Below are 12,589 nucleotides of genomic sequence, written 5' to 3'. Positions count from 1 at the left end.
ATTTATTCCATTGCCAGAAGTTGGAGGTGCTCCGCGCCCTACGATTCTTTCTTGTTCGGTGGTCATGCAAGGACGACACGGAATATTTACGTCACAGGAAGCAAGTGTGGCAAAATGGGTGTAACAGAAATACAACTATGCTATGAGCAATGTTTTTGGCAAATAGATGGTCAAAGTAACTTGCTTTTGCTCGTCTGCGTATAAAAATCATACTACTTTAGTGCAAACTATACCTCCTGAAAACTATGTGACATTGCAGTTCACACGTCCTGGAACCAGTGGGCACATTCAGCATCTGGATTTTTTATTTTCCCGTGCCTACGAAACATATTATCGTGCTATTTTCAGCCAAATCATAAAAGATAGCCTTTTCACAATAAGCTCCACTACGGACTGTTTCGCATTCGGTTGCATGCCATCACATTCCATCAGTTCTTATCACTCCATCACACCAATATGATTCAATATGCATTCCTTAAGAGTGGATATCTGGATTTTGTAAAGTGTAACACATACATCCCACAGAAGGTTCATCTCTGCGCCTTCCAGATGCTCATATTCCGTCGTCCTCCTGATGCACATGGTGAGTCATTAGCAGCTAATATCTTTTCTGTCATGATTGTTAACATAGCGCTTTCAAATGAGTCTTGGAAAGATTGAACTTGCGACCTCGCACTGAAGGAGCTCCAGAATCCAATAAGTCTAAATGAACCTCATAATGCCCATCTGGCGATGTCCCATCTGGCGGTAAGTCACAAGGTGACTCAAAACCGGCAATGAAAAATTAAAATTCTACCATCACAAACGGCGACTAATCGCAGTCATTTCTAAAAAAAAAAAATCTTCTCTCATCGCAGTCGCAGTGTTTCACATCCTTAATGGATAAAAGTTTTAGAAAGAAAGCTGCTGCGTTGAATTAATGTTGCCCCGTTGTCATTTATACCGTGCAGTCATTGTATTCTTAGTATTAGTAGGCTTAATATTAATCCGATTACAATCACAACTGTATTTTTCAGAGATAGTATGCAACTACATCTGTAAATACACTACTGGCCATTAAAATTGCTACACGAGGAAGAAATGCAGATGATAAACGGGTATTCATTAGACAAATATATTATGCTAGAATTGACATGTGATTACATTTTCACGCAATTTGGGTGCGTAGATCCTGAGAAATCAGTACCCAGAACAGCCAGCTCTGGCCGTAATAACGGCCTTGATACGCCTGGGCATTGAGTCAAACAGAGCTTGGATGGCGTGTATAGGTACAGCTGCCCGTGCAACTTCAACACGACACCACAGTTCATCAAGAGCAGTGACTGGCGTACTGTGACGAGCCAGTTGCTCGGCCACCATTGACCAGACGTTTTCAGTTGGGGAGAGATTTGGATAATGTGCTGGCCAGGGCAGCAGTCGAACATTTTCTGTATCCAGAAAGGCCCGTACAGGACTTGCAACATGCGGTCGTGCATTATCCTGCTGAAATGTAGGGTTTCGCAGGGATCGAATGAAGGGTAGAGCCACGGGTCGTAACAAATCTGAAATGTAACTTCCACTGTTTAAAGTGCCGTCAATGCGAACAAGAGGTGACCAAGACGTGTAACAAATGGCACCCCATGCCATCACACCGTGTGATACGCCATTATGGCGATGACGAATACACACTTCCAATGTGCGTTCACCGCGATGTCGCCAAACAATGATGCGACCATCATCATGCTGTAAACAGAACCTGGATTCATCCGAAAAAATGACGTTTTGCCATTCGTGCACCCAGGTTCGTCGTTGAGTACACCATCGCAGACACTCCTGTCTGTGATGCAACTTCAAGGGTAACCGCAGCCATGGTCTCCGAGCTGACAGTCCATGCTGCTGCAAACGTCGTCGAACTGTTCGTGCAGATGGTTGTTGTCTTGCAAACGCCGCCATCTGTTGACTCAGGGATCGAGACGTGGCTGCACGATCCGTTACAGCCATGCGGATAAGATGCCTGTCATCTCGACTGCTAGTGATACGAGTCAGTTGGGATCGAGCACGGCGTTCCGTATTACCCTCCCGATCCCACCGAATCCATATTCTGCTAACAGTCATTGGATCTCGACCAACGCGAGCAGCAATGTCGCGATACGATAAACCGCAATCACGATAGGCTACAATCCGACCTTTATCAAAGTCGGAAACGTGATGGTACGCATTTCTCCTCCTTATACGAGGCATCACAACAACGTTCCACTAGGCAACGCCGGTCAACTGCTGTTTGTGTGTGAGAAATCGGTTGGAAACTTTCCTCATGTCAGCACGTTGTAGCTGTCGCCACCGGCGCCAACCTTGTGGGAATGCTCTGAAAAACTAATAATTTGCATATCACAGCATTTTCTTCCTTTCGGTTAAATTTCGGGTCTGTAGCACGTCATCTTCGTGGTGTAGCAATTTTAATGGCCATTAGTGTAATAATCAACAAACGTATTTTCGCTCCACTGTTCCAATTAGACACTTCTTTGAAAACGTTATGTGATCGAGGAACTGGAGGCTCGAAAGTTTCTAAGCGAGACTCTGATGAAACAATACTGTGGTCAGTGCCTGGCCCACAGAACTCCCTAACACGGTACTGGCTGGGCATTAGTAACCGGCCTAAATACCACGGAGACATCAGGATACTGCCAGACCTACTTTAGTCCACATGACTTTGGGTTGGCAAGTAGGGCTGCGACGAGAAGAACCTCTCTTGGTGCTCTTGCTGCTGCCTGCCAACCTGGCAGGTGTGAGAGGCTTTCTAGCTGATGTCTGCAAAGCAAGCTATGTAGGGCATCCGCTGGTTGCTATGTGAAAGGGCGAGAGGTTGTGATACGTGATCCCAAGAGATGATGGTCTCCCCACCAACGATCTAAGAAATCGGCAAAACCAGAGGGCTGTTGTCGACGTCCGTAGGTCGTGGAAGAGATGGCTTCCTCAGCGTCTGGGGGCGGCATCGCTGGCTCCGATGGTGCCTGAAGATCTCCATCGATGATGCTGTGTGTCGAAGCATCCGGCTCTGAAACAAAAAGTTTTGGAAGATTTCAGTCTGGGAGGTAGACGCGCCGTGCGAGTGCGCCACTTCATATTGCTTACAGCATGTGGAGCCGTCGTGGAGTTGTGCTTGTATCATAGGTTGTAGCGTTGCTCTTGGGGGGCGAAAAGAAAAAGAATTGCTATTTTATATTTTTTTGAAAAAATGTCGAAAAAGTGAATATTTTGGTGGGCCACTTGTCAACAGAATCAGGTATTGATTACACTATTATAATAACATACGTTGAGCATTAAATACCTGAGTAAGAGAAACATTATCATTTCTGTGCAGTTTTATATTCGCGATGTAGTCATACCCGGAACAACACTAAGGGACTAGAAGATTTATAGACTTTAAAATAAGCACACTTATCTTTAACGCACTTTTTTTTAATGCTACGTACCTTTTCATATTAAATTACAATAGATGACCATTGTGGTTAAATAATTTATACATAACAGTCAAAATATCATCTTGATGCTGTCTGTTCGTAATCAGTTACAAGAAACTACATGTTTTCTGATTGGAAAAAATAACAATTAGCATATTCACTCAATATTTTCACATGAAATATAAAATACCGTTGCGGAACGCAGCAAGTGCGCGTCCGCCTTTCATGGAATACAAACAGTAAAAGGTGAGGCGCCAATTGCCTCATTTGTCTTGAAACAACAGAATTATTTTTTTATATCATTAATCGATACATGTACATAGAGATTTACAGGCACCGCGCAAGAACGGCAAAGATAAAGAATAATAGATTCTGTCGCTGCTATGGGATGGTTCATTTCTTTTATTTTACAATTGTTCGATAACTTAAGGCCATCAGGCGTGTACTATTGAGCGTATATTAATGTTTGTTAGGCGAAAATCACTAATATTACAGGGTCTGTCCAGCAGAAGTATAACAGGAGCTAGTAACCATTGGTGGCGGTCCTTGGAAAAGATGATACAGATCCCATCCTGTAGAGAGCAATATTGGTGGGCCTCTTTGCACGCCAAGAATGGGAGCGATGGTGGTGCGGGGGGGGGGGGGGGGGGGGGGGGGGGGAGGGGGGAAGGGGGGTGTAGGAGGGAAGTTCCGAATGACATGGCATGCCACACTATCTTTTCGGCTACCCTTGAGCCGCCTTATGGGGAAGAGGGGTAGGAGGCCTAAATTAATACCACTGCTTCGCCAGCACCTGGTGCCAGTGCAACTTTTCCAAGTGCGATTTGAAAGAGCCAAGAAACTTCTCCAAGAACCCATTACAAGCAGGACGGAATTGTGCCATGTGAACTATTCGATGCTTTTCTCTGAATATAAGGTGGCAAATTCTGTTGGCGAGAATTGGGGACTTTTATTTGTAACGATAGTTTTGGGGAGCCTTTTGAAGGAGAAAAAATGCGAGAAAGTGCTTGACATGTTTTGCCGAGGATGTCGAAGTCGTTCATGATACATACGGAAAACCACTACCCGCATTAATGACGAGCAGCGGCAATGCCGTTGTCAGTACCTCGTTAGTAAATGTGTTGCTCAGCCAGCCATTCGGTGAGAACCTTCCACCTAAAACTTCCAGCGAGAAGCTTGTGATATTACTGGCTGTCGCCGCAAGTATTTTATTTTGCTAGAAGCTCGCCTTGATGCAGCTTGATACACGCGAAGTAGCAAATGGTACAAAAGTGGAGTGCGGTACAAGCGACATATGGTACAATATGTACCTGCCCCGTTTGAGAGTCCGCCATTGGTACTGAACTTGCTTCTGATTGGTCGGCACATTCGGGTACTAGGCGCAAAAACACCTAACTTCCCTTATTAATTGCGTTTTTGTTTATTAAATTTCACTAGTTTTGAGAAACATAAAACGACATTGCAACCGAAATGCTTTGGACACCTGCGGGTCGCTCTGGGCTCTCCTGAGAGACGAAGTACTTCGGCTGCGCTAGTCAGTCTGTTTCGGGTGTTCTTCAGAGTTGGACGTGTAAGTCTGTTTCGGTCGTTCTGGAGGGACGGACGCGTAACTCTGTTTCGGGTGTTCTGGACTGACGGACATTTAACTCTGATTCGGGCATTCTGAAGGTCCTGTCACGCAACTCAGTTTCGGGTGTTCTAGAAAAACGGACGTGTAACTAAGTTTCAGTCGTTCAGGAGGAACGGACATGTCGTACTCTATATCGGAAGTTGTCAGAAGAGTTTTCGTACAATTAAGAAAGCCATGTCAAGTGTTGCAAAAGATAGTATAAAATGAGTGATTATTTAAAATATACCGGAACAGAATGTAGTAATGAGAAGTGTCGCCTACCATTGTCAGTGCTGCAGATTTTTCCCGGAGACTAACCTGGTCAAATGGCATGCCATAAAAAGCACAATCGCAGGTTCAAGTTGACAGCATAGCAGCCTCCGCCGAAGAAGTTCCCACAACCGAAAAGCTGTCTTCTGCGCTGGGGACACAACTTTATAAGACGACAGATTGGTGGAAAGAGCGGTTAGGGACTCTTATTCAATCTCTCCAGGTCTCTCCAGCTTCCAGATCTGACTTGCAAAGGACACGCATAATTTATAGGCTTCAGCCTATGCTGCCTAAGAGCTTCTGGAATGATCACTCTGGTGCAACCATTGCCTCCTTGAAGCAAGAGGTTGCTGTTGTGTGAGGATAATTCATTCCAATGATATCAATACGCCTATGTGTCCAGGTAGCCTAGAGCTTTGCGCCAGTTGGACAATCCTAATCCACTAATTTAATTACACCCATGTGACTGGGCCATCTGAAGACCAGCGGGTGCAGATTGATGAATCGAATGTTGAAGGTGGGCACTGTTTCCGCTGCTCTGGCATAAGTATGAAAATATACTTCTGGCACTGAGACGAATTCCAGGTCTTTGCCTAAGAGAAAGTCTCAACAGGATATCGGGACTGGCAAGCTGAGCGGTAGGTTGGTATCGGACGTCTTACTCGTATCCAAGAAGGAACTTCGCCCAACGCTGGAGATGGCATGATGCCCTGGTTGGTATTTTGGAATCGGTCTTCACAAAGGCACAAGAGCCTTTTGATCTCTTAATGTGAAGTTTCGGCCACACACGTACTTATGGAATTTCTCTAATAAACAGATGAGAGCCAGAGCTTATTTCTTGCGTTTGGTATAGTTTTGCTGCATTTGTATTAGCATCTACGATACAAATGCAGTAGGACGTTCTACACCGTGGACCGTATGAGAGAGGACTGCTCCCAACCCATAGTCTAAGGCATCTGCTGCTACTGTTAACGACTTGGAAGGATCGCACGGCATGAGATAAGTCGAACAGAGGACACCTTGTTTAAGATGGCAGACAGCTTTGTGGTGTGCAGGAATCCAGTACCACTTGAAATTTTTGCGTAGAAGCTAATGGAGCGTTTCCACGATGGCCGTTCCATGAGCAATGAATTTTCTATAATGCTTAATCCGGTCGAGCACAGACTTTCGTTATTTAGTACCTTTGGGGGCCAGGAGTATCTGAACGGCTTTGAGGTATTACGGCGTGGTCCATACCAGTGACGCACTGAACGTGTGGCCCAGATATTTCACTTGCTGCACAAAGAAACAGCATTTATCCTTACTACACGATATATTCGCCTGCTGCAGCACGCCATATAAGGATTCTAAGTCGGCGACCAGGTCCTGTGTAGTTTTAGGGCTCCTTACCACAAATGAGAAAAACTGTACATTCAGATCACTTCGTTGGCCATCTGTTGGTCTGCCTTTCTGTTCGACTCTTAAACCGTTTTTCTCAGGAACAGTTAGCTGTATCAAGTTGAAATTTATCTCACATTTTGGAGTCTATGGTCCTCCGGCGGTGTAAAACATTGAAGCGTCTAAGTCAATGCAATGAACAGTTACGGCCGTTTATGTCACATACTTTAATACTGCAAGCTCACACATCAAAACCTATAGAGTACTTCCCGTCGGCATATAATCAAAAAATTGGCAAAAAGAAAGGTTTCACAGTACAAAAAAGTGAAAAATTCGAAAATTGTAAATCTGTAATTATATCACACGAAAATATTTTTTATCACCTCTTATCTGGCAGTTTGGTTTCGTTCATCTGTTAACACCCCCGTTTTAATTAGGAACGCGTAGACGCATCGAGTTGGGATGTATGTCACATACTAAGGCCTACGCTCCCTTGGCAGTGTAAAAAAATGGAGCTCTGAAGGCAATGCAGTCAAATATACGGCCGTTTATATCACATGTTTTGATAATAGCAAACTCACTTGTCATCGGGCGGCCGCTCCCGCCTGAGGTTCGGGTCTTCCCTCGGGCATCGGTGAGTGTATTGTCTTTAGCGCAAGTTAGTTTAAGTAGTGTGTAAGTCTGCCCCCCCCCCCCCCCATGAACAATGGACCTTGCCGTTGGTGGGGAGGCTTGCGTGCCTCAGCGATACAGGTAGCCGTACCGTAGGTGCAACCACAACGGAGGGGTATCTGTTGAGAGGCCAGACAAACGTGTGGTTCCTGAAGAGGGGCAGCAGCCTTTTCAGTAGTTGCAAGGGCAACAGTCTGGATGATTGACTGCTCTGGCCTTGTAACAATAACCAAAACGGCCTTGCTGTGCTGGTACTGCGAACGGCTGAAAGCAAGGGGAAACTACAGCCGTAATTTTTCCCGAGGGCATGCAGCTTTACTGTATGATTACATGATGATGGCGTCCTCTTGGGTAAAATATTCCGGAGGTAAAATAGTCCCTCATTCGGATATCCGGGCGGGGACTACTCAAGAGGATGTCGTTATCAGGAGAAAGAAAACTGGCGTTCTACGGATCGGAGCGTGGAATGTCAGATCCCTTAATCGGGCAGGTAGGTTAGAAAATTTAAAAAGGGAAATGGATAGGTTGAAGTTAGATATAGTGGGAATTAGTGAAGTTCGGTGGCAGGAGGAACAAGACTTCTGGTCAGGTAACTACAGGGTTATAAACACAAAATCAAATAGGGGTAATGCAGGAGTAGGTTTAATAATGAATAGGAAAATAGGAATGCGGGTAAGCTACTACAAACAGCATAGTGAACGCATTATTGTGGCCAAGATAGATACGAAGCCCACGCCTACTACAGTAGTACAAGTTTATATGCCAACTAGCTCTGCAGATGACGAAGAAATTGAAGAAATGTATGATGAAATAAAAGAAATTATTCAGATTGTGAAGGGAGACGAAAATTTAATAGTCATGGGTGACTGGAATTCGAGTGTAGGAAATGGGAGAGAAGGAAACATAGTAGGTGAATATGGATTGGGGGACAGAAATGAAAGAGGAAGCCGCCTGGTCGAATTTTGCACAGAGCACAACATAATCATAACTAACACTTGGTTTAAGAATCATGAAAGAAGGTTGTATACATGGAAGAACCCTGGAGATACTAAAAGGTATCAGATAGATTATATAATGGTAAGACAGAGATTTAGGAACCAGGTTTTAAATTGTAAGACATTTCCAGGGGCAGATGTGGACTCTGACCACAATCTATTGGTTATGACCTGTAGATTAAAACTGAAGAAACTGCAAAAAGGTGGGAATTTAAGGAGATGGGACCTGGATAAACTAAAAGAACCAGAGGTTGTACAGAGATTCAGGGACAGCATAAGGGAGCAATTGACAGGAATAGGGGAAATAAATACAGTAGAAGAAGAATGGGTAGCTTTGAGGGATGAAGTAGTGAAGGCAGCAGAGGATCAAGTAGGTAAAAAGACGAGGGCTAGTATAAATCCTTGGGTAACAGAAGAAATATTGAATTTAATTGATGAAAGGAGAAAATATAAAAATGCAATAAGTGAAACAAGCAAAAAGGAATACAAACGTCTCAAAAATGAGATCGACAGGAAGTGCAAAATGGCTAAGCAGGGATGGCTAGAGGACAAATGTAAGGATGTAGAGGCCTGTCTCACTAGGGGTAAGATAGATACCGCCTACAGGAAAATTAAAGAGACCTTTGGAGATAAGAGAACGACTTGTATGAATATCAAGAGCTCAGATGGAAACCCAGTTCTAAGCAAAGAAGGCAAAGCAGAAAGGTGGAAGGAGTATATAGAGGGTCTATACAAGGGCGATGTACTTGAGGACAATATTATGGAAATGGAAGAGGATGTAGATGAAGATGAAATGGGAGATACGATACTGCGTGAAGAGTTTGACAGAGCACTGAAAGACCTGAGTCGAAACAAGGCCCCCGGAGTAGACAATATTCCATTGGAACTACTGACGGCCGTGGGAGAGCCAGTCCTGACAAAACTCTACCATCTGGTGAGCAAGATGTATGAAACAGGCGAAATACCCTCAGACTTCAAGAAGAATATAATAATTCCAATCCCAAAGAAAGCAGGTGTTGACAGATGTGAAAATTACCGAACTATCAGCTTAATAAGTCACAGCTGCAAAATACTAACACGAATTCTTTACAGACGAATGGACAAACTAGTAGAAGCCAACCCCGGGGAAGATCAGTTTGGATTCCGTAGAAACACTGGAACACGTGAGGCAATACTGACCTTACGACTTATCTTAGAAGAAAGATTAAGGAAAGGCAAACCTACGTTTCTAGCATTTGTAGACTTAGAGAAAGCTTTTGACAATGTTGACTGGAATACTCTCTTTCAAATTCTAAAGGTGGCAGGGGTAAAATACAGGGAGCGAAAGGCTATTTACAATTTGTACAGAAACCAGATGGCAGTTATAAGAGTCGAGGGACATGAAAGGGAAGCAGTGGTTGGGAAGGGAGTAAGACAGGGTTGTAGCCTCTCCCCGATGTTGTTCAATCTGTATATTGAGCAAGCAGTAAAGGAAACAAAAGAAAAATTCGGAGTAGGTATTAAAATTCATGGAGAAGAAATAAAAACTTTGAGCTTCGCCGATGACATTGTAATTCTGTCAGAGACAGCAAAGGACTTGGAAGAGCAGTTGAATGGAATGGACAGTGTCTTGAAAGAAGGATATAAGATGAACATCAACAAAAGCAAAACAAGGATAATGGAATGTAGTCTAATTAAGTCGGGTGATGCTGAGGGAATTAGATTAGGAAATGAGGCACTTAAAGTAGTAAAGGAGTTTTGCTATTTGGGGAGCAAAATAACTGATGATGGTCGAAGTAGAGAGGATATAAAATGTATGCTGGCAATGGCAAGGAAAGCGTTTCTGAAGAAGAGAAATTTGTTAACATCCAGTATTGATTTAAGTGTCAGGAAGTCATTTCTGAAAGTATTCGTATGGAGTGTAGCCATGTATGGAAGTGAAACATGGACGATAAATAGTTTGGACAAGAAGAGAATAGAAGCTTTCGAAATGTGGTGCTACAGAAGAATGCTGAAGATTAGATGGGTAGATCACATGACTAATGAGGAAGTATTGAATAGGATTGGGGAGAAGAGAAGTTTGTGGCACAACTTGACCAGAAGAAGGGATCGGTTGGTAGGACATGTTCTGAGGCATCAAGGGATCACCAATTTAGTATTGGAGGGCAGCGTGGAGGGTAAAAATCGTAGAGGGAGACCAAGAGATGAATACACTAAGCAGATTCAGAAGGATGTAGGTTGCAGTAGGTACTGGGAGATGAAAAAGCTTGCACAGGATAGAGTAGCATGGAGAGCTGCATCAAACCAGTCTCAGGACTGAAGACCACAACAACAACAACAAGTCTACTGTAGCGGGGCTTTGAATTTCGCCGCGCTACACTCGTTCCCTCAGATAAAAAATATCTCGTCGCAGCGGTATGAGCGCTCGACGGCAGAGAAACTACCAAAATTGTTAACTTTTTTTGTTTTTTTATTCCGTTTCAATTGTCTCTTGATAGCCGTAGCTTAAGGCAGGCGTGATCGGATGCTGACGTAAAAACTTAATGGCTAATCTTGATCTGATTGTAATGTGTAGACATTGTGGAAATTATTAAGAAATTCGGTGGATGGAAGTAGCAAAGTGAATTAAATTGCATACAGTATCAAGATGATTTTAATTGGTATAAATTAGTGATCCCTGGACTATTGCAAGATTTCGGAGCAGATTTTTTCACGCTGAAATGAAGGAGATTTTTGAAGACGTGGACGCCGCCCGAAAGAAGATAAGTTAATCTGGTAAAGGATGATCTCTCGTCTACGCCACTTCCCCCTGTCAGTTACATTCTGTTATTCTCTGTTTCTTTTCAATAACTTTTGTAGTGAAAATTGGTTTAACTTTTGCTCAAAAACGCCACAAGGACCACCCCAACAATAGCTTTTCCGAATAACGAAGTCCGATAGCTTTTCTGTAATACAAAGTCCGATTTGCTTTTCATTCTTTCCCTTTTTCACGGTCTCTCTTCTCCCATTTTTTTTATTAACCACTACAACAGGCTCCCGCGACTGGACGCAATTTTCGGATGTGTCGTTTTTGAGCAAATTTGAAACTTTAATTTGTATTTTTCCCAACAGAGAATAAAATCCTGAAGTTTAAAGGGTAACGAAAACACCAACTTTATTGTACCTAAGCAAATGATAGCACAATATTGTAAAAAATTTTTGTAACTAATTCAATCTGTTTTTCTTTTCATGGCATATATTGATGCAAAACTGTTATTTTGAGACCTTTTGGTGATTATCCGATGGAGATGTATTAAGAAAATCCATATTTTGACGAATACGATTTACGCAGAAGTGATTGACCAGCCGTTGCAGGACAGAAAATTTAATGGTGAGTCACACAATTATGTTTCATTCAAACATTCAATAGCCAACTGCAGAATCCATTTTTCCTTTTCCACACATCCTGTAGTTTTCTTCTAGATTTTCACAAAATTATCTATCTCTATTGTAGTTTGTCTTAATTATAGTATTGTTGTAGCATATGAAGATCGTGAATTTGACCGCCAAACAGTCATTTGTTACGAAAAATTTTGTCCGCCCTGCTGCATCTTTCTCAACCATTGTTTGCAATAGAGCAATCATTTACATTGACGAGAAAATATTTCAACCTAAATTTGAGTCAAATCTTTATTAATCAGACTTATATTATTCCCTTTTTGACTTACTATTATACATCCTATTACAATGGAACGTGGTAAGGTAGAGATAGTTTCGGCAGATAAGTGAAGTAGATTCATCTTTCAACCAACAAGAAAGTCCGCGTTTCCCTCCATGGACGAGTTCACAGATCAGTGCAATGATTTTGCCTCAAACTCGCAACATTTGTGATAATACACAGATGGCGACTTTAAATGACGAAATGTGGAATGGACGCGAGACTAGACCGTCAGCGCCATTGTTAACATCAATGTCAGAACCGAATATGAGACAAATTCAGCAATGTGACACAAATCGGACACAGGAAACTGACAAACTGGACCAACTATTAGAGTTATTTGCAGACATGAAACGAGACGTTAGTCAGAAAATTGACGTATTAAACCGTACTATGACCGAAAATTTTGAACGAACGACAAAACAGATGACAGAATTAAATAACACCACTCAAAAGCTCAGCCAGAGATTTGAAACTTTGTCCAACCGAGTCACTAAACAGGAAGAAACTTTGGTTACATTCACACATGAAACAAAAAACAATATCACCC

Source organism: Schistocerca piceifrons, chromosome 4 (genome assembly GCF_021461385.2).
Source record: "Schistocerca piceifrons isolate TAMUIC-IGC-003096 chromosome 4, iqSchPice1.1, whole genome shotgun sequence".
NCBI lineage: Eukaryota > Metazoa > Arthropoda > Insecta > Orthoptera > Acrididae > Schistocerca > Schistocerca piceifrons.
The sequence above is the reverse complement of the archived record's forward strand: the minus strand, read 5'-3'. Positions refer to the sequence as shown.